The following is a 24,110-nucleotide window of genomic DNA, read 5'->3' on the forward strand; positions in this document are numbered from 1 at the left end:
TGGCCAGCCAGCTGACAAATGCACACAGTACTTTTGGATGCCAAATACCTGGAAGCACATGTCAGGCATGATTATCAACAGCCTCTGCTACATGCCAATTTATCCCGCAGGGGCTCCGGGATTATGTACATGTTGTTAGTCCACAGTGCCAACAAACCATGTGTAGCACGCAAATAGAAGCAGAGCCCTTCTCAGGTCTAATCGGACGTTTCAGCACATGGCTTTGTTTTTTGTTTGTATACCTTGTATTTCAGAAATAGGTTTATATTTATCGAAGGAAAAAATAAAAAAGATAAGGAGGCTGAGTCTGATAATATATCATTCTGGGACAAATTCCCAGAAATTATATGCTGAAACTGTAAATCTGTTCCAAAAACTGTAATTTCCAGACTGTCAAATGGGCAAAATATCAGCTTGTTATTTTATTCACTTATTAAAAAGCAGATCAGAAACATCCCCACCCATCTTTTAATGATTATTATCTGATATTTAATCGCCTGCTTGTTGCCTTCCTACCAAAACATAAGCTTTCCTCACACGAGTGCAAACATCTGGAAAACCTCCTCTGTATTAAGTGCTTCTGTTAATGAATGAATAATAAATGAAATACTACCTTGTTCATAGTTTTTTTAATTGGATATATTATGAATGTTTTCCTATCACCACTTACTCTAGCTTTCAAAACTCATATTTTACATTTTGCTAAATTTGCGAATTATGTAAATATAATGGGTCTCACTTTACGGATTTACATTTGTGACACTTAAACCTCTCAGTTCTCAACATATTTGTAAATCTTTCTTAGAATTTCTATTTTAATTTACAGTCTGAAATGAAGGTGGTTGAAGTGGAAATAAACGAGTTGATTTCTCCTGAACTATTTACAATAGATCCTTACTCATTTCACTTGAACATCAAGAAATCTAACAAAGAATTGCTAAGCTTAAATGCAATCAATCCCTCATTTTATTATTATTGCTATTTTATTCTATCAATTTAAATTTCTCTGCTCACATTTCATGGAACAGAACTTGAGTTATTTACTAACTTCTATTAGCTTCAGATTCTTCATCTAAGTGGATTATATAATAGAGTTGTTGGAAGACTAAAGTACGTAGGATATGAGAACCAGCAAGCACACTGTAGACTTAATCAATGTTGGTCAACATCTGTGATTTCTCTTCTTCTTCATATTAACGCTTATCTCCTCCTCCCTGAAACATACAGCCTTAGATGCAATGTTACCACACGTGTGTGTGTGTTTTTTAACTCTAGGCTTTTGAAGTCTTCTCCAGATTCATTTTCCTGAATATAAGTCAATGGGGACTGATTAATATGCAGCCATACTTGAAGAAATCTTGTCTTAAAATATGTTTGCTTAATTGATATAATTCTAAGTTATTCTAATGTATATAATTCATTATTCCGTTTTTTCTTTTTCTTTGTTTTTCTTGGTGTCTCACTTACTTTGTGACTAACTGTAAGCGACCAGACAGGCTTTGTCTAAATATAAATGACTTCAAATGCTTCTCTCTCCATGGCTTGAAAGTTTCTGCACCTGTGGGAAATGAAACATTGAACAGATAATAGACAAAGTTTTTAGTCTTTATCTAGATGATGTGAAAGGTGTCTGTAATGGAAATTGAGCTAGCTAAACCATTGTGCAACTATAAAAGATAACCCACATCTCAAAGGCTAGGACTCTGCATTCTTTCCTTAAACGAATGTCAAGATTTAAATAAGGTCATACGAGTTGCTTACAGGAAAAAACAATAATAAGATAATTTCAAGTCTCTCTCAATGTCACATTTTCTCCTAAAATAAGTGGGGTGGGGACTAAGAATTAGCTCATAATTATTATGTGAGTAACTCTGAAAATTTACTACTTGGCTTGTTAAATTTCTCTGCTTGCATTTCATGAAACTCCAGTTTCTGACTCTGCAGTTTGGGGTAAGAATAATATACAATGCTCAGGGTTTTATGATTACTAAATAAAACAATGTTCAAACACTTGAAGATCAGCAGTATGCAACAAATGTTAAATGTCAGTAAGGGGAAGAATACAAAGATAACATGAAGAAATTAATCTAGTATCATGAAATTAAGGAAAATAATGTAGATATAGGATTATTCTGACACTCTAAAAAGTGCTTCAGGAAAGGGCCTGCAAAAATTCCCTTCTATTTGTCCATTTTTTGTTTTTTAAATATTGAATGGCTAGTCAGAAATTTTACGAAACAATTTTCATTGAATACAGGCTGTTTCATATGTATATAATATTGTTTGATTTCCCATGAAGAATGACAAAAAATTCCCTATTGAGATCCCCACAAAAATGTTGCACCCCTTGAGCATGAGCTACACCCTACTCTGAGTGTATAGGTTCAGGATATTAATGATTATAGAGATCTATGACAACCCTAAAATGCATTAAAAGTCAACTTGCTGAATTATTATAGTTCATTTTGGGATTATTTCAAATAGCCCTTTGTGTTCCATGTTTATGATGTCATGTCGATGCCTGGGACCTACAAGTAGAAAGGCAATATCTACAAGAAGTGTCACTGCACAAAAATGGGGTTCCCCTATCTGATATGCATAAACAAGCCAATTAATTACAGCAGCAGCTTCTGGAAAACTAAATACGCTTTATTCTGCAAGATCAATCTGCAGGGAGAAACGGGGTGTGTGCCTTCAGATATGTCTCCCTGATTCAGGATTTGAGGTGAAATTTAAGAGGTTAGAGAGAACAGGCTGGCACCCAGAAACGCTGGCAGGACAGGTTTTGATTGGTGGGCTTCAAGCATTTCTGGTAAGGTTCTAAACTTTTACAACAGGGTGGGGAAGGAATTTTAATGTCATATCTTCCTGAATGACAGACCCTACTAAGAGTCTTCTGACTTCTGATAAGAGTCTGACTTTTAAGTTCAGGTCATGCCCCACTCCTCTGCTTCCACGGGGAGAAGAATCTCGTTCTACAGTTATTTCAGGTGAAGATTCCTTCTTCTGTGCATTCACTGGCTACATGACTGCAAATTTTCTGAAAGACAACTCTTAATCACTCTGTTGAAATAAGATGGGGTCTGTGCCAACTGGCTCTAAATGGGCCCATGGTCACAGAATGACTAATTACTAATAATGTGCCAAAAATCTTTATTAGTCTAAATATCCACAATTGCTTACAAGGTGAGTAAATGCTGCATTCTGAAAAATAAAAATAGAAATAGTAATTGGCAAGCTAATTACTGAATAAAAATGTTAATACTCTATGTGTTGGAAAAGAAAAATTCCTTTCTCACACTCGCAGATGTTAATTTATCTCTTTTGCTTCAAATTTGATATTACACATAGCAAAAGGTGAAAAATTCAAAAGAAGTTTCAAACGACGTTCAACGGATTTCATATTAACCTTTCTAAAATCATGAAAAGTTACTTTTTATAATTTTGTTCACCTAGAGAGCGTTTATTTTGTCATACAACTGCAACATAAAATTGCTAGAGGAACAAATATATGCCAATGATTATTTCTGCAATTCATTTTGAACTTTTGGAGCATCATGAATATTGAAATGCTTTCACATGTGTACGTGTTGTCTTTCAAAGTATAGTGAAATGGGCTCATTCAAGCCAGAATAGTGGGTAGTACAATTTATATACCACCTGCTCTCCAACAGATCCCAGTTTCTGGCTTATGACTAAATCTTTGTTGAGTTATGTCTTTCCTATTTAAACTTTCAAGTGTTACATTAATTAACTGTACTATTACTTAGCTGCTTAGCTGTGTTGATGTGGGATTTGACCAAAGTCCATTACATGGATGACAAGAGACAAATTCAATGACCTTGGAGGCCCTTTTCCACCACTTTGACAGTGGACAAGAAGGCAAGAAGCTCTTCAGTGGGTCTAGGGCAGCTCACTGAGGAAATGGCTGATATTAGAGGCTGAGTCCCTGAAATTCAGCCTTTTTATTGACTATTTTATTGACAAGAAAGTTCTTTTTGTTCCACCTTTGTCTGATGTTCTCTGCCCACTGTTTCCTTCAATAAGAAGTTCCCTTGCCAGGAGCTCTTTCCATGGTGCATCCAGTTCAGCCGTAGCTGGGCTAAGTCTCCTCTGGATTCCATGTGCTCTGATACTTCTCTGCTCAGTTTTCACTCTACTAACCCTATTTTACATTTACACTGCATCAAAGTCTTAGGGAGTGCAGTGTGTATCAGTTTGGGTGACAAAGGACATGCAAGCCTCCTACTATGAGAGAATACCTCACATCACTTAAATTGTAAAGAGAAAAGGGACAAACTCTTGAATATACAATACATACCTGCACGTATGTCTATTCTGGAGCGTCTGAGATACGGAGAGATGGTAGGATGGGGTAAAGGACACCTTGATGAATTTCTTCAAAATACTACAATAGCATTTTATTGAGAATATACTAAAAGCTCTTTGGGAATCATTTAGATCAAAGTCTTTAAATTAGAAAAATAGCATTGAAAATTTAAACAAGTATAAACCCCAAGAATTCAAGATAGAATGTTATTATGCTAACAGAGATTCTTCAAGCTTTTTCCTCTTTCTATATCTTAATGGAGCATGCTGTCAGTATACTTTTATTACTCTTTTTGACTAAATATATTAGAAACATGTTTATCCTTGTCTCCTTAGTGTCATTTATGAAATATACATTGTTTCACCACAGAGAGAATACTTAGCATAGGGACAGTTTATTTCTCAAAAGTTTAGTAGTCTAGCACTATCTAATAATTACTGACCCTTTAAGCTATAGAATAATCAGTAAAAAAATTTCCTTTTGTCTTCTATTCATCATATCATTTATTTAAACGAACCATATTTGAGGGGGAAAAATAGGTTGATTCGAGAGATGCCCATAATGGGTATTTTACACAGGAAAACAGATTAATTTTGCTCTCCAATAAAGGGAAGTATTTCTTTTTGATGTCTAGAGTTTGTCTCTTGAGCCCAAAGGCCACTGTGTAACTGCCATCTGAACAACTGTGGATCTCTGACAAGGCCACAGATACTCTCATCTAAAGATACAGATCTCTTGTGTTTTTTAACACTACCACTCTAATACAAAAATTGAATAAATCTACTCATCATTTTAGGTTACCTTACAGACTGATTCCAGCTGGGAACTTCAGAGGGTATATGAGCTGTTTGAATGATTGTCTTTCAAAGGCAGTAATTAAATCCAAATTCTTTAATAAGACATTCAAAGACTTCCAAGATATGGTCTCACTGTACTTCCATTCACACTCTTCAGGAGAATTACATTAGATTATACAAAATAATATAAAATATTATTCACTATTGCTGAGCTTTTGCTCAGGCTTTATTTACTTTAAGGAATACCCTGGTTCTCTTTCCTACTCCTTTCTCTATCCAAATATTGCCTGCCATCCAAGGCCCAGTGCAAAAGCTGTCTCTTCTCTAAAGCTCCGCTGGCCTCTTCTGAGCCATCACTGTACTTCTTGTGCCTGACACAGACTTCCTCATATTGTACCTTCTATGGTAGATGCTAAAGTTATATTTTATTTCCTTTACTTGGTTGGGAGTATTTTGATGGCATATAGCAATGTCAACCTCACCACCTTACATGTAATGCTACTCAGTCATTGTTGACTCACTTGAATGTGCTTTATCATCGGGTGGCAGAGAAAGTGGAGTGATTGCTATGATTATGAAATTTTAAGTGAAATATAAGTGAGAAATTAGATGATTATATTCAAAACATGGAACTGGACTCTACCTACGACTTTATTTTGGTAGAGATTGTATGAAGAGAAATGGAACACTGAACAACCTTACTACCCATCCTGTTGATTTATTAAAAACAATGGCATTACTTTTCTGTGGATAATTAGAATATCACAAATAAAATCTAAACATTATCCCCGTATCTCATTTTAACCTCTTCTCTGTCTAGAACTTCCTTAGATTTTTATTTCCTCCACTCCATCTTTCCTAGTCTTACTTAATAAAAAATCCAAATAAACACAAAAAATTTCTATGACGGTGGAAATTTTAGAGCCAATAAATTTGAGTTGGGTAGCAGTCATTTAGTGTGGTAGTTAGGAGTAAAAGATGGAGCAGGACAGGGCTGGTCCTGTTCCCTCCATCCACTATTTCTATGGTCCTAGGTAAGTTACTTATCCTGGCTCAACCTTAGCTTGTACATCAATAAAATGTGGGGAAAAGACCCTACCCTACGGGGCTGCTGTGAGGATGAAAAGAGAATGTAAGTGTCCCATGTATATGATCTATTGATGTTATTCACTCTTGGTTCTCGATAGGCCTTGCTAGCTATAGATCTCGTTCCTAGAAGACAACAAGTAGCAGAACCAAAATCTAAGTTTCTCTACCTACTAGAAATTTTTTAGCTCAGTCATATTTCAGGTAGATGAGCACATTTTTAGCTTATAACATTTTCTTCTAAGAAAAATTTATTTATTAAATCAGAAAGTTTTCTTTTGGGAAACGAAATGGAAAGTATTAACAACTGTGCTAAGTATATTTTATGCCAACATCCATTGATTCTTTGTTCCACCCTCCAGGAAGTTAATGATTTTCAAACAGGTCAGGAAAGGGTGATGAAACAGAGAAACATTTTCTCTAATTCTATTATTCGAGTAAGAGTTCTTCTGCAGTGCATGCCAGAAATAAAATAATTAGGCGTATGCTTGTCTGTAATCTAGAGGATAATGCAAGTATGTTATTTAGCATAGAGGTAATGGCAATCTGAAGCTTTTCAATTATATCCAAAATGCTGACATACCAATTCTGTTACCTCATACATATCATTAGATAGATTTGTGCTTGATTGAATTGCATGGAGGCATCTTCATATTTCTTGAGAAATACACCTTCAATTAATGGCACAATACACTATTGAAGAATTTTCTTGAGAACTAATAATTATTTTTTTATGTGTGTGTTTGGTAAATGAGGCTATAAATGAAGTCAGACCAAAGCAATTGCTAAACAGAAGAAAACATGAATCTGTTCTTTCTTAGGCTTATGATATAAAAAATTAAATTATGTCTAATCATTTGGTAGTATCAATTGAATTTCATACAATGCTTGTCTCTCTGCCTAGGGTATATAAGTTAAGGGCTTTTGTATACAGAAAAAGTGTTTTCCAGGAGTATTTTATTCTTTAAGCCTCCTTATTAATTTTAAAATAATTTCTTTCTTTTGTCCGATGGCCTACAGAGTGGAGAAATTTTCTTCTATTGCTAATTTTTCAATCACATTTATGGGAATTTCAGATTCTCAATGATTACGTTAGAGCTAATCAATAAACAATAAAAGCCATTCCTGCTGTCTTTGAACCCAAGAGGGAAATACTGAAGGTCAAAGCTGGTCGTGCTCTCTCATGCATCTCTCACTCTGGCTCTTACTCTCTCTGTAGCTCTCATTAATGCCTCTAAGTCATAAATATATTCTGAAACAAAGGAAAAGAGGGATTCCTCTATGTTAGACATAACATGATTGGCAGGAAAGAGAGGGTATAATTGCTTGAACCTATAATCAGGTTAAATAGGGACCTTCCTCTTTTTAGAATGATCCAAGAAACTTCATCCCCCTCCAAGTTACAGAAATGAGGCACAAAATCACAGATTAGGGAGTGGATCCTTTTAAAGAAACATACCATTAACTCAGAGCCAGAGTTTTGAAGTCTCTTTTTTTAATTAAAGTATTTTCTAAAGGGCAATTTCAACTGGTTGAAATATATAAGTTTCAGACAATTGATACTTTATAATTTTTCCCTTTGAATATGATCATGTTTTACTTAGGCAAAATGAATACTGGAACCAGCACTCCGTGTAAATATTGTCAGAGTAATGGAAAATGAAACTAAAATCTGCTCCACCATCAGCATTTGACGAAGAACAATAACTTATACTTTAATTCCAAACTCAGTAGAATAAATCATGGTACATCTTGAAGTACAAACTGAAAAGGTTAAATTTAGTCTCTTTATAACAATTTTCATATTGTGTTAGTCAAAATAAGATGATTTTTCTCCCTTTCTTTTTTCTTTTTTAGCAATGATAAATGCCTTTTTCCAAATGGCTTAGATTAAAAGAATTCCCTAGGTAGCATATGAAGTAAGGCTCAAACAATTCTTAAATTTCACTAATTACCAAACTATGATACAGACATTAGGTAGAATACAATACATTTATATAATCATGCTCTTATACATTTCCTCACTAAGAAGTATCTCATATAGTTGCCCAAATGTGCAAATAGTCTATGTTTTCTTATTAATGCAGACTGCATTGTTTCTGCCAAAGGCAACATAGATTAACATGAGTGTGTTTTTGTGTGGGGGTGTACATGTGTATGCTCTGTCTCTCCCTAGGAAAATGGAAATGCTTGATAAAAAGCATTTTGGGAAAATGACATTTTGAGTAAAAGACATTTTTCCCAAAGATATATGAGAAAAAAAGATAAACACTTATGATTTTATTCTAGATAATATTTTTCTTATTGAAGAATTTAGCTCATATACTCAAAAGAGAGTGTAATGAACAATACAGTGTAAACAGCTGCCTACTCTTGAATTTTTCAAATATTCTAAGGGTATTTTTCCACCTTAATGATCAAAACCTGGTTGAAATTATATACTTTTAATCAGTAAACAGTTTTTATAAACATTGGCTAATAGTCATGATTCTTTCTTCAGCCAATTAAAATAAAGACACAAAGAATTCTTATCTTCTATAACTTGTATCCAGTTACTTACGTAAGACAGTAAAATCCTTCCCCATGGAGTGAAGGAGGAAGTCAGATAAGACCATTCCCACTGCCTTTTAGAGTCTTATCAACACTTCCAGCACTGCCCAAAGTTGTCGCCATCCTTCTGTCTTAGAAATGGCATTCTTCAATCTATTTTGTAAATGGATCCTTGACAATTTATCAAATTTCTCTCTTGTTGGAAATGGTTTTATTTGGTATTTAATGGATATATTGTCTTATCAGACTAAAGGCTCTAACAAAGGGATTTCCTTTCTTTTTCTCAATGCATATGAAATGGTGATGCTTAACTAAGAAATATACAGGTTCTAAGGGACTCTCTGCCCTCACTGACCAGCCAGTTCTCAGGATTCTTGAAACAGAGGATCTTTGCCTTAAGCAGAAGGATCTTTTCTGACAAGATCATTAATTTCTAAGCCAAATAAAGGAGGAAACTAAACAGTATTTCTCAATCCATAATTCAGAAGCTCACTTAAGCCAATTTCAAAATAGGCATGAACACTCAAGGAGACCTCAAAATTGCCCAAGTATCATTTTCAAAAAGTTAAATATGTGACTCTTACACAAATATAGATTGAATAGCAAAGGTTTTTAAGCTCAATGCATTAGTTTTTTCTGGCTGTCTTAATAGATTACCACCAATTTAGTACTCATTTGAGTTGTTGGCAAAATTCAGTTTCTTGTGGTTACAAGACTGAGCTTCCTGTTTTGGTTTTGTTGTCGTTGGCTGCCAGGTGGGGGCCACGCTTAGCACCAAAAGGCCTCTCTTTTTTATTGTTCACAGGCTCCTACATCTTAGAACCAGCAACAGGGCATTGAGTCCTTCCCACTGTGATATTTCTCTGACACATTCTGTTTCTGTGGAATCTCTCTCTCTGACCACAATCAGGAGCAGCTCTCTGCTTGTAATGCCTCATATAGTTTGATCCACCTGGATAATCCATGATAATCTCTCCATCTCAAATTCAATAACTTTAGACTCATCTGCAAAGTCGCTTTTGCCATGTAAGGTAATGTATTCACAAGTTACTGGGATCAGGGTGTGAACATTTTTGAGGGGGCATTATTCTGACTATCACACTCAGAAATAAGCTGAAAAATGCAGTTCAGAAGGAGACAGAGTAAACATATAAAATATGTGGGAAAAAAGAAGGCTGGAACAAATTTGCACAGATAGATACACAACAGATTTCAATTTATCTCTTCCAGTGGATGAAATTTATTTGAATCTTTAATAAATGGAATTATTTGCTACATATCAATTTTTATAAATTAACATATAACTTTGTAGAATGTTGGACCTAACCAATAGTAAATAGGTCAAGCAAAGCTATAAATCTTAGAGTCTAACTTTATCATGCATATAGGATTCTTTTAAAAACTTATTTCCAAGCTTTGGATATTCTTTCTCTTAACAAAGTGAATGACATCAGTGGATTATTACCAATTTCTTCCAAATTGTTTTAAAAATTAATATCCCAAGTTAAAGATAGGATGTAAAATAGGAAAGCAATTGTTCAAGTTAACTGTAGTCTATTTGATAAATTATTTGGAATAAAAATAGATATGTACTACATGCATAACTATTTTATGTATGTTCACAATGCATTTTAACATATACATGTAAGCATATAATGGAGGGATATTTGTGTATCTGTACATGGATAATAAATATATTTATATCTGTGTTTGCTATGAACTAAGGAATCTGCAAAGTAAAAAGGAATAAAACTACTAAATGCCGTTCGCAGAAAATGCCTTTCTCAATCTCCTTACATAAGTCATTTGAAAGCTATCACTCTCTAATTCTTTGAAATAGCACGCTAATCCAACATATATTTATTGAAGTCCTACTGTGAAATGTGAATTATATAAAGTACCATGGATATTAGAAAAGAGTCCTATATGGTTCCAGGTCTCAAAGAACACGTAGTCCAATGGTTGAGATGAATAAATAACCAGATAAATTTGATATAATCTGAAAACTGCTCAATAGAGAGATATGTGAAATGTTATGAGTTTGCAAATGCATAATTAAATAATCTTTCTTGGGAGAGAGTTTCAGAGAAACTGAGGAAATAAAGATATGCTTGACTGCACTTTTCAAAGACAGATAGGGATGAGACAGATTAACAAGATGTCTGGGCCATTGAGAAAGAGAAGCAGGGAGATTCCCATGCGACACCAGCGAAGGACCTGTGGTGGCCATGACTAGGATGAGGTGGGAAAGGCAGCCCACAGCCTTGCTTTGCAGTCAGGCAGATGGAGCTGAACAAGTATCAGCTCTTCTCTTATTTACTGTGTGTCTTTGGCAAGGTAATTAGTTTTTCTTATCTTGAATAAACTGTATAAAAATATCTCCCTCGGAGTGGTGTCAGGGTACTGAGCCAGTATAAATTTAAGTTTCCGTCGTTCCTCGTGTACCATGAATAAAGTATAGATCTTTTTCTATAAGCAATGCAAATTCATCAGAAGTCTTTTAAAAGATCATGGTCATAGCAGAGTAGAATGTGGGCTGCAGTGGCAAGTGGTCGAATGCAGAAAGGCAATATCAATTATCTGTGTAACACATGAAAAGGCTTAAACAAGGCAAAGATCATGGAGAGGAAGGGGTGGTTGCCAGAGGACCCTGAAGGTACAGAGCTGGCTAGGATGCTAACAGCTTCCAGTTGATACGGGATATAATGGTGAAGGAGAAACCAAATATAATCAAGTCCCTGGTTTAGACAACTTGTTGCAGTGATATTATTAAACAGAGTGGGAAGGTTGGAGGAGAAGCAAGGCGATCAATAGGGGAAAATTCTGAGTGAAGTTTTTAAATAGTTGTTCTAGTTAGGGATAAATTTGGGAAAGAAATTACTTGTTCCACAGTTATTGTCAATGAAGATTTTTGTTTCCTTTTCTGGTAAACAGAAACTGTTCTATTGTGAACTAGAAAGTGACTTATTCATCAAATATAATCTAACCCAAGGATACACGTGTGCAGCTCCATGAGGTGGCGATGTTTTGTGGAGTTTTCATCTCACTGTTTTTGCCGTTGTAAAAGTCTTGCCCTATAATCTCAGATCTGTATTTTCTACTTCTGTTAAAAACACTCCTTGAAGATCTGCCCGACAAGGAGCAGAGGGAATTTGTCATTCTGTTTGCTTTGAAATCTCCCCACAGTGCTTTGTTGCTCTGGTCACAGTCAGTGTTCAACACATATTATGGAACAAAACCATCCCATAATCTTTCAACGCAGACATTTCTTAAACTCTTGCGGCTAAGTAAATTAATTTCCAATTTCGTCGACGAGAGCAAATTCAAGAGATTCTCACTGTTCACAAGGGCCCTGAGAAATTCCATTTAAAGATTAAAATCCATTCTGCCTCCAACATAAAACACAAAATATGAAGCAGGAGGCCTGGTCTGCTTTCTCATTTGAGTCAACCGTAACTAAGCAAGGCGCGCTTTCCGGAGGCCTGGACCGCGCTGGACGCGGGGCGGACGCAGCAGCCACCTGGCCCAGGGCAGCAGCGCTGGGGAGCACGCGGGAGCATCTTCCCTGCGCTCTGACCACACCCGCTGTGCTACTCACGTTGGCCCGTGCCCATCTCACCCAGGCTTGTTCCTGCGGCATCATTCTCCCAGTTACAGCCTTCTTGTGAGGCTTTCCGCTGCCGACCTGGGCCCTAGGCGCTGCCTTCTGAGCTCAGGGCCGGGAGAAAGGAGGTGAACGGTTCTCAGCAGCAGCAGCAGTTGTGTGCATGCTGAAAATACACACAGCAAATTATTAGAGCACAAGAGAAGAGGAAAGAGAAAAGCTGAATGCTGAAAGGCCCTGAGGTAATCCATGCAAAGGACAACGCAGAGAGAACAGTTCCCTTTCTTGAGAGGGGGCCTCCGGAGCTGGGGCCGCCCCCCGCCGGGGCAGAGAGTTAACACGTGTTCTGAAAAGTCTCAGAATAATTCCCGCTTATTAGGCTAATTTTCCTTTCAAGAAGCTATGAGGCAACTGGAAAACTAATTTCAGTTTTGTACAGATCTTTTTAAAAATAATTCATTTCAACAGAACTCATTTAGTTGCAAAAGACTAATTTTAAGTCAGGGGTGAGAATCCTACGGGTCTGGCGAGGGCGAGAACTCCTGCGGAGGGTGTACAAATAAACAATTCGTAAGTTATCAAGAGGGCGTTTTAAAAATAGGTAGACTGTAACATACATATTTAAAGAATAATGTTGTCTTGTCTATAAATTAAATTAGTTCTTTCCCATCTAAAGTTATTTAAAAAAAACAATCTTTTATTCCTTAATATTGAACAACGGAATCATCAGAACTAATAATGAAAACAATAGAAACTTTAAGATTGTAATTAAGTATATATTTTATTATTCATTAAATATTAATATATATTTAAGTAATATGTGTTAATAAACATCGATTTACACTACACAGCCTGGCACGCTCAATTGTGCACGCTGATGCCTTGCTCAGTCTCCTTAGGAAGGAAGATGATTCCTGTAAAGGGCTCACCAGCACCTTTGGGCATAGGAAAGCAAGCGGAAATGGTTACTACTATTTCCCATCACAATTTCTCCTTTCTATTCCTCAATGTGAAAAATCAATGTATGTAATGAAGTTCTAAGACAGTAACACCAATATTTCTCAAATTTCACCAAATGAAATTTCTTTGAAATGAAAAATAAAATTAGTATGAAAATATTGAATAAATAGTTCTAGTATTTTTCATGCGGTTTAAAACTTCTCATATCTTAAATGTTTCTACAAATGCACAAATGTAAATGATGAGAACTTCTACCTTCAGCAATGTGATGAGTCAAGATCTAGAGTCAGTGGGTTTTTTGGAGGGGGGACTCTGAGGCCAGAGGTGAAGAAGACACTACAGCAGCTCCAATGAGCACTGGTTCCACACACCTACCATCCCCAGAGGAATTCTGCAGGCGGGTGTTCCAGCGTTTTCAAGACCATGTAGGCAAGCATAGTGGATGGATGCAGTAATGTCCCCAATTTGTTCCTGCTCTGCTGTATCTAGGCTCTTCAGAAGTGCTTTCTGCACTCTGGCTCTGGGCCTAGCCCCGTGATTTCCTTTGGTCCACAGGAACCAAAGGATGATGCAAACGTGGTGCAAACACACTTGACAAGGGCTTGTAAATTGCAGCTTGCCCTGTTGCCGCTCGTGGAACCTTGTCACCATGTGGACAAGCTCCAGCCAGCCTCATGAATGATGACACCCACCTGAAGAGAAGGCCCAGTGGTCCCTGCTGTCTCATCTGAGACCATTATAAATTATCCAGCCATTGTTGACATACCTGCTGACCACAGATGGTTGATTGAGTAAAGCTGAGATTAGCCAATTCCAGACCAGACCAAAGAAAGCAACCACATTGCTGACATCAATTCAAATTTCTGACCTACGGATTTGTGAACTAAATGTCCGTGTGTGTGTGTGTGTGTGTGTGTGTGTGTGTGTGTTCTAAGGACACTAATGTGGTTTGCTATATGGCAATAGCTGACTATGCTGACAGAATGCCAAACTGGAGAGCGCCCCACATAAACCTGGTACTCTGGTAATAATAATGCTAATGATGGTAGTAACAATAATAAAAGTAATAATGTCCCATAACCTAAACGACAAACTCCCATATCTTCAGCCTGTCAAATAAGATTCTCCATGATCTAAACTCTGCCTATTTTCTTTTCCTAATTTTTTGACAGTCTCCCATTTTGCAACCTAATTTCAAGAATAAAAATTCATATTCATCTATGCAGAAATAAAAGTTTGTGTATAAACAGTAGCCTCAGGCTTCTGCTTCACTAAATTCAAAGGAGACTGAGCACTGCTGGCCTTTTCAAGGAAAGAAGGTTCTTGCTGGAAAACTCTATATTCAAGTAAGTTGCCACTAATAGCTGAAAGATCTACCTATGTTTCTTAAAAACACGCCTTCAAGAATCCAGCCAGCTGGAACATAAATTACAATTTAAAATATACAAATTGGAAAGTTAAAGTATTGAACAAATAATGGAGAAAATTGAAATATTATGTGCCAATTGAACATAATATAGTATAAGAATTCGATTCAACAGCCGGATAAATGATAAATGTGTACACACACACACACATATATGTATGTGTTAGTAATCAAAATTAGACCGCTAAAGTTCTGGAGGGTGGGAAGGAGGAGAGGGGAAACTGAACGTATTTTATAGGAGGATTAAAAATTAGCTTTGTTAACTTATTTAGAAAAAATTAGCAAATTATTTTGAAAATTAATTTTGAAAATTATTTGAGAAAACATCAGCTGTAACTACAAACAGTGTTAAAAGCTGAGTAAAACTAAAATTGAGAGAACAGAGGCTTTCAAAGAAAGCCAGAGGAAAAAAGACATAATACCTGCAAATAGGTGAAACAAATTTAGACTGTGGGTTCTATAGTAGAAACGAAGTAAGCTAGAGAGGAGTGGCAACCTACGTTCAAATTGCTGAGACAAGATGATTGCCAGGTAGGAATTGAACACTCAAAAATATCTTAAGTACAAGGGTCAAATAAGAAATTTCCAGATAAACAAAAGTTGAGATAATTTACTATGCTTTCTAAAACAACTTCTAATGGATGTACTGCAAGAAGAAGTGAATGAGCTAGCGGGGCACGTTGGTGGTTCAGAAACTAGTGTGGAGCTCCAGACAGTGGTTGTCTGGGTGGAGGAAGCGGGTGGAGGGTGAATGACAGTGTCAGACGGGGAATGCACTGTGCTGCTGTGAGACTGGGAAGGGTCTGTTTCTCAAGTTCAGTGGTTGTTTCATAAGTTTGGGGGTTTTGTTGTGATTCAAAAGTTAGGTATAACTTGCATATCGTTCTCATGGCAAATACCATATAAATTTGTAAATAATAAAAAATGAAAGATGAAAGGATTAAAATTGACCAATTTGTTTCATCTATTTTGTTTTACAGGAAGCATAAAACTGGACAATGGAAGGAGGTGGAGGCCATGAATGAAGTATTTTGAATCCTGGACATAAAAATTTACAATTAATGAGCTAAACACAATTTTCTAGAGGGAATTTATAAGTTGTAAAGGAATTTAAAGATACTACTTACCAAATGATTTGATTTTATTTCATAATTTTGCCTCATCCTTCAGTATAACGTTATTCTTATAAATTTATTATACATAAATCTTCACATTATCTTCCTCTCTTGAGCTTTATAGTCAGTTCATCTCCAAAAATTATTCAGATCCAAATTTACTACTTCAGTTTTAGTCCCAATGCCAACCTCCTTGGAGCAGAATGGGGAATATGGTCAACTTCATTCTAATTACATGGACAGAGATGAGAAAGAGGTTATCCTCCACCCTTAAATTAAGGTGCTGATACCAGAACAAAGGAGGAACAGATGCTAGGCAGACCAAACACACACACACACACATACACACATCAGGCCAGCCCTATGGCATAGTAGTTAAGTTCATGTACTATGCTTGGGTGACACGGGGTTCACAGGCCTGGATCCCGGGCATGGGCCTACACACCTCTCATCAAGCCATGCTGTGGCAGCATCCCATATACAAAGTAGAGGAAGATTGGCATGGATGTTAGCTCAAGGACAATCTTCCTCAAGCCAAAAAGAGGAAGATTGGCAACAGATGTTCACCCAGGGCCAATCTTCCTCACAAAACAAAAAGAACAACAAAAATATATCTGTCTGGTATGCAATTTGTTTTTGTAAGTTTTGAGAAATCTGTTGAAAGCCTGATAGGGATTCCCTTGTAGATAATTCTTTCCTGCCTCTCTGCCCTTGATTTTTTTCCTTTGTCCTTGACTTTTGCCAGTTTTACTGTTACATGCCTTGGAGAAGGTCTTTTTGCATTAATGTAATGAGGAGTTCTATTGACTTCATGTACTTGTAAGTCCAGTTTTTTCCCCAGGTTTGGGAAGCCCTTAGCTTTTATTTCTTTGCACAAGCTCTCTGTTCCTGTCTCTCTCTCTTCTCCCTCTTGTATATCTGTAATTCTTATGTTGCTTATCTTATTTGATTGAGGTATTTCTCAAAGAATTCTTTCACTTTTTTTAAATCTTAGTTCTCTCTCCTCCACCAGAAGCATTTCTATATTTGTATCCTCAATCTTGCTAACTCTTTCCTCCATAATGTCAGCTCTATTTTTTAAAGATTCTAGATTATTTTTTATCTCATTAATTTTGTTCTTCATATTTAGAGTTTCTGCTTGGTTTTTCTTTATAGTTTCAAGCTCTTTAGTGAAGTATTCTTTCTGCTCATTAATTTTCTTCCTGAGCTCATTGAACTGTCTTTCTGAGTTTTCTTGTAACTCATTGAGTTGCTTTATGATAACTGGTTTGAATTCTCTGTCATTAACATTGTAAATTTCTGTGACTTCAGAATTGCTTTCTGGGGACTACTTTTCCTTCTCTTCTGAAGCATTACTATACTTTTTTTATGGTGTTTGATGAACGGATCCTTTGCTGAGGCATTTGTAGTAGTATCAGATCATAGATCCCACCTGCCACCTCTGGTGGGGAGGGCAGGAGTTGTGTTTACTGAACCTGCTGTATCTGCTGGAATTTGTGTCAATAGAGCTCCTCTTCTTTCCCCCACTGGCTGCAGCCTCTTGGCAGGTCATGGACACATGTGCAGGCACTGTGGTGCAGGACCACTGCCTTGGCCAGGAACCAGATGAGTTGATGTGTGAGGCGGGAGCAAAGGGGCCTTTTTTTTTTTTTCACATGTGGACCTGCTCTGTGCTCACGGGCAGTTCACCTGGGCTGCTGTGCTTGGTGGGGGTGCCTACACAGTGGTTGAACCATGACACTCAGTGTGGAGCATTCCTGAGGGCCAGGCTGCAACTCTGAAAGCAAAAGCATTCACATGCAGGCCTGCCTGTCCTCCTTACCCCAGTATCCTCTTACAGTCATGTTCTGGGTGCTGTGTGAGGACCCACAACCAAGATTGCTATTGCTGGGGAAGGGGAGAGGATTCACTCACCTCCTTCCACTGCTTCCCAGGGATCCAGTACCACCACCTTCAGATGTTTGGCTGCATGGATCTCTCAGACTTCCTACTGTGCTTTGTAGGAAATCCTCTGTTGGTTAATGAATGTCCATTAGGCTGTATCTTAGGGGTAAGAGACAAAGGGAACAACTCACTCTGCCATGATGCTGATGTCACTCAAAACTGTATTTTCTTCTCCCCCAAAAGGGGATATAGAGACCCACCCTGCCTACATTGCACATTTACTTTATGGATCAAGTGAGATGGTGCATAAGGAAGTGTCATTAATAGCAAAGAATTATTGACCAATTGTTATGATAGCTATTCAGAAAACTGACTGGAGCAGGACAGAAGCAGGGCATAAGGTTGTGGAGAATGTCGTGTTGTCACAACAGCCTACATAAAAGAATCATAATTACATCAAATGTGCTGAAGGACGTTGGCAGGTTGGAGAGCAGAGAAAAAGTGTTTTGTTTGTTCCCAGGTACAAGAGACATATGAGTAAATAAGTTTGCTTATAATCCTGTAACAATAAGAAATTGTCCAGGTACCAATTTCTCTAACAATACAGAAGAGTGGACTGAAATGTAGCCGCAGTGGAAAACGCCATCCTGCTGGTTTTGTAATGTGTTCTGAGTTAGCCAGCAGAGGTGGTTACTTTGTTACTGAGAGGAAAGATGAATGAGGTATTAGAAGGAGTGTTTAAAATGTAACCCAGAAATGTATGACATGTTTTCTAAGATAATTTATATTCTATGGATAATTTCTACATTTTTATAGTCATTGAAAATTATATTGATTCTTTTTGTTTTCTATACAAAGAAGATAAGCCAGTGTCTGTCCTGAGTGGTTGCTTGTATACCTATGGCTACCAAGAAAGAGAATCCTCTGGGAAACATATAGGAATTCCTTGTGATTTGCTAATTTTCCTTCCTGTAAAGATGAAGTGACTAGTTATAAAACTACCCAGCTAGAGGTCATCCACTTTACGCAAGTGCTCTGCCCCGACATAAAACAGGCGTATAGTCCAGGGAACGTGGTGGATGTTTCTTACAGGCCTATTATTATAGCATCAGGACTTTTCATAGAATAAAAACTCTTCGTATCTCCATCACTTTTATTGTTATTTTTTAACTTTGCTCCTGCCAACCTGGTTGCTAATTAGCATTTCTGTGCCCCCCTCGTTATGCTCTCGACTAGGCCTGACTCTGTTCCCAGCTTAGGAGTAAGTAATTGGCAAGGACTCTTCTGCTTTTGGAACTTTTTGCTTCACCTTTAACTGCTGTAATGTACAGATCCCTGATATACCCTCTGTTAAGTGGCACCGTGTTTCTTGTTTACTCTCTGCTGCATGTGCTCTGCCACGTAAGTGATAAGTCCCCATCCACCTGCAGCAAGCAAGCGTGACATCTTTTCTTTTACTTATCTTTCTTTGAAATCATGCTGGGAAACTTTGACATGCTGATTTGAGACCTGTTTGTTTCTGACAAATCTCACCCACCGCCTTTCCATATTACCATGCCAACTGCACACTCTCAAGTCAGTAGAAAGACTCTTTAGGATGCCCCTAAGGTGTTGGCACTGCAGGTATAAATCTGTGCTTTGTCTCCTCCCCATCACTCTGTTCCTCCTGCTGCAGCCTACTTTGTAAATGAGCTCGTTCAGAGACCTGGAACAGCTCTGCAGGTGCAGCTTTTCACCGGGCGTGACTAGAGGCAGAGCAGGTGATATGCAAGGTATGTGACAAGGGCAACACAAAGTCACATGCGACTGCTCCATGGAAAAGAGAAATTAATCCTAGAATATGATAATCTTAATAAAATAGTGCTAGCTGCTTTAGTTTGACTACCATATATTGTTTACTTACCGTTTAACTGGCACAGTATTGGTTTCATACATACTTTTCCAACTTTCACAACCACCATAGGTAGGCATTATTGCTTTGGCTTTATAAATGAGTAAACTGAGACTCATTCCTGTTAACGCACCACAAATTACACTACCAGTATGTGAGGCACGGTCTGGAATTTATCCCAGAGTTGTCTGACTCCAAAACTTTCGTTATTCTTTTTCCTAAGCAGAAATGAACAAATATGCTCTAGGAATAAGTAAAAAGATTATATATATGTATTATGCATATATATATTCACATATATTTAAAGAGAGAGGAAAAAAGAGAGAGTGAGTGTGTGTGTGTGTGTGTGTGTGTGTGTGTGTATGTATGTCTGTAAATTGTCATTACCTGAAGATGAAGTTGTGATATTGGTTAGCAGGGGCAGAAAATTGTAGATGGAATGAGAGATTATGGATTATTTCTTTTATAGAAATGTGTTTCTTAATTGCTGAAACCTGGAAGTACATTGTGAGGACATAGTCCTTAATTCTCACGGTGTATTAACTTCTAAAGCTAGGTGAAATACAATTTCAAAGGTAGGGTAGGACTAGAAGGCTCTCCAAATAGTGACTTTCTGGCCTAGAATTGCTCTTGTAAATATAGAACCCTCTAATAAATGGCATTCAATCACTTCAATACAATGCTGACACCTCTGTGGAAAAACTCACAAACATGCTGCTGATATGTTGGAAACATCTGGTTGAAAGTTTTGTCAAATTTGACTTTACAGTAGAGAAGTATATTGGAACTATACCACTTTCAACTATAACAGGATGAAGTGAGGACTGGACTAGGAAAGTGACAACTTGAGTGTAAGGCTGACTTGGAGCAGGCTGACTAAACTATCCGAGCCACAGTGAGTCACTTATAAAATAGTGTTAACACTTTGCATGTTCCACTTCAGTGGCCTGGGGTTCGCCAGTTCAGATCCTGGGTGTGAACCTACACACCGCTAGTCAAGCCATGCTGTGGCAGGCATCCCACACATAAAAATAGTAGAGGAAGATGGGCTCAAGATGTTAGCTGAGGGTCAATCTTCCTCAGCACAATGAGGAGGATCGGTGGAAGATGTTAGCTCAGCACTAATCTTTCTTTAAAAAAATAAATAAATAAAATAGTGTAACATTGAATTCTCAGTATGATTCTGAAGATTAAATGAAATAATGTTTCCTTGCCTCTTCCTAGCTTCTCGTGGTGGCTGACAGTCCTTGGTGGTCCTTGGCTTGCAGCTACATCAGTCCAGCTCTGCCTCTGTTTTTTCCTGCTGCTGCCTTGTGTTATGACTTACCATTTTTATCTGTGAACTCTAACAATCGATACTGACCACATTTGGATATTCTAAACAGCTGCAAAACAACAAAACTGTGTCATGTAGAAAATTGTTTCAGGAATTTTATTCTTTGAAATAACCTTGGTGAGAATATGTTGTATTCGCTGTTTAAAACAATGCTTCAGATTCTACCTCATTAGTTCAGATAAAGTCTACATATTTTTTGAAGGACAGATAAATTCTTTAAATTCTATTGTTAATACACAACATTTTGGGAAATTTCAGTTTATACTCATTTGCTCTTTGAATTTTTCCCATGAAAAGATAAGGAGTACCAGCAATATTTTATTGCATTTAAGCAATAGCTTTCTGCCATGGGGCTCAAGTTGGATATTCATTTGAGTTAAGTGAAGCAAAAACTCACATTCAGAGGAATGGACCTTTAAGATAAAATTGGACAAAAATAATCTGAAGATCATCCAACATTTCTTTCTCTTGTATCCTCAAATTTAGTTATGTGACATCCATTGATAAAATTGTTTAGTGGCATCTTGTGACAAAAAGGATCAAGCCACATCTTGGACAACGTTTAATTTCCATCAGTGGTTCTCACATGTTAGTGCATGTCAAAAACCCCAGAGAGCTTGTTCAAACTCAGATTGCTAGGACCGACTCAATAGGATGAGATGCCACTTAATAATTAGCATTTCATGCAGGTGCAGGGACCATACTTTAAGAATTGTTCTAGCTACTTGTAGTTCCTTGCAGGCTGGGTAGAGTTTCTTGTCTCTCTCCAACTGTTGCTTGTGCCATTCTCTCTAACCAGAACAAATACCATTGTGCCTTCCACGTGCCTAACTATGAATGGTTATTCAAAACAGAACCCAGGAAAACTTCTTTTTTTTTCACTCCTTAGTCCTTCAGGCTGAGTTAGAAGCCTTTCTTCTGAGTTTTCATAGAATCCTGTGGATGTCTCTATTAATTTGTATAACACGATGTACTGAAGTCACGTTTTGGTAACTCTTCCATCAGACTATGAGTTTCTCAAGGGCAGGCAGCATATATAGTTAACATTTGCATCCCCAAAGCTGCTGTGCTATGGGGCACTCCCAAAAATATCCATTGATCTGATGTGCTCTTTTTGTGTTTCTATATACAAACATTCAAAATGATCAATAGCTATACAGATAGTAAGAAAGAATTAAGAGGAAAGAATATCCCAGACATAATTAATAGGAAAAGGAGGGTAGAGATGGAGCGTCAAGTGCAAATTCAAGTCATGTGACGGGTGCTACCTCGAGGAAGCTTAGTTTAAAAGAAGGTCAATGATAGACTGAAATTAGGTGAAGATGATTGCTTTGTCTAGGACCTCATATGTAGGTATGGCTCTCACGATCAGTTTTTGAAATACACCTTCTTTCTTTGAGAATATAAACTTCTATACAGAGTGTAATAAATTCGATTATTTTTTAACTACAAAATTTTGCTTTACTCTTCATCTCATTCAAGGGTTTGGACACCGTTGTAGCTTAATAATCTCTAAATCATGTTTGAAACAGGCAAAAGATTCCTTTTCCTACATTGATGCTGCTTGTCTCATACATGCACTAATATTAGGTGTTCCCAGACTTCAAAAATGCTCAAATTAACATGATCTCACCTCTGGAATGAAGGAAAGACCACAGTCCTACATGGTTTATATGTTAGACTGCAGTTTTACCACTGCCCAGTGCAGGGGAAGGGGGAGCTCTTGGGGGCGGGCTGCAGGCAGCTCCACACAGCATAGACTTCTGTAAGAAAAAATAATGGAGGGCAAAAGGGTCAGGAAAATAAAAACCCAGGGAATTATCATTAAGATTGGTCATGTTCAATTTATGAGACGTTGGTAGCAACAGCTGAACAAATAGAAGATAATAAAATAAATATTTCCATTAAGTATCCTTGAAGTTTCAGATTCAAAAATAGCACCCAGTCTCTCTGGGGAGTTTGATTGCCAGACTGCACGTTTATGGGAGATAATTAGGGCTCACAAGAAAGCAATGTGATGATCAATAAGACTTTATGAGTCATTGTTACTCTATAATGATATCCTGGGAAACCCTAGGGTGAAATAATGGTTCTCAGTGCTGATGGGGTTCATGGGTCCTTTAGCATCTCTCTTCTGCCTTCTGTGCATTTATTTCTAGCGGCTGTCTTCAGGCTGCATGCATGCATGATCCGTTTCACCCAGGATGTCTGCTGCTCATAGAGAATCAGGACAGTGGTCAGAAGGACTGCTGAAGAAACGTGGCCATGAAGAATCAATGCACACTGGACACTTTGTTCCTTGTGTCAGAGATTCAGAAATGTACCACCGGCTCCGAAGGCCAAAGGTATTAATGCACGTGGATAATGACATCTTCTTAGTTGCGCCTCATATCCATTTACAGACCCTAAAGAAAGAGACTTTTGCTTTCAAATACCTTTTTCAAGCTAAGAAAGCAAGTGGTGAGGATTAGGCAATGGTAGTGTCTGTGTGTGTGTGTGTGTGTGTTTGTGTTGAGGGGGTTGGTTCTGGAAATTGGGAAGAATAGACAAAGGAGAAGGGATGCCAAACATCATAGCAGGAAAAGAATAAGGTGTTTTAACTTCTACATGCCTTCAGATAGGACGGTTCTTTGTGCTTCTCATCATTAAAATGGCACCATATTAATAATTCAAAAAGATCACAATGTCATGTTTTGTTAGCGGTTCAGTTCTACTTTTATTGAAGAAATCTACTATTTTGAATCAGCTGCTAACATATCCATTTAATAGTCCACCCTACAATTTGAAACTAATCTTAATTCATTCAGCTAGAATAAATCAGAGGAAAAGAGGAAAAAAAGACATGATTAAAAGTGTTAAATTATTGCAACTGAAAAAGAACATTATGACTGAAAATGTTAAGCAGTATATTGGAATATTTTAAATTTGTCATATTGAAACATGTTGTTTTTAGCCATATACATCATGTTATACATAAGTATAGCATGTTGATTATTTTGATATTTGTCCCTTTTTTTTTTCTTTTGAGGAGCAGGCTATTATAACTTCTTTTAAAATATGGTGTTTTATTTCTTTGGTAATGGAAATGGACAATTTTTTATTCAAACTGCATAACGTTCCCTTCATATGCA

At 37.2% G+C, this 24,110-nt stretch overlaps 1 long non-coding RNA gene across 1 annotated transcript in view; it reads left to right on the forward strand.

Annotated features, from left to right (window-relative positions):
- The window catches only part of LOC139044981 (uncharacterized), a 43,430-nt gene extending 27,477 nt beyond the window's left edge, over positions 1–15,953 (forward strand). Inside the window, exons 2-3 of the long non-coding RNA XR_011502468.1 lie at positions 14,500–14,673; positions 15,734–15,953. This is a non-coding gene — a long non-coding RNA (uncharacterized lncRNA). The remainder of the gene's footprint in view (positions 1–14,499; positions 14,674–15,733) is intronic.
- The last annotated feature ends 8,157 nt before the right edge of the window (positions 15,954–24,110 follow it).

Source organism: Equus asinus, chromosome 3 (genome assembly GCF_041296235.1).
Source record: "Equus asinus isolate D_3611 breed Donkey chromosome 3, EquAss-T2T_v2, whole genome shotgun sequence".
Taxonomy (NCBI): Eukaryota; Metazoa; Chordata; class Mammalia; order Perissodactyla; family Equidae; genus Equus; species Equus asinus.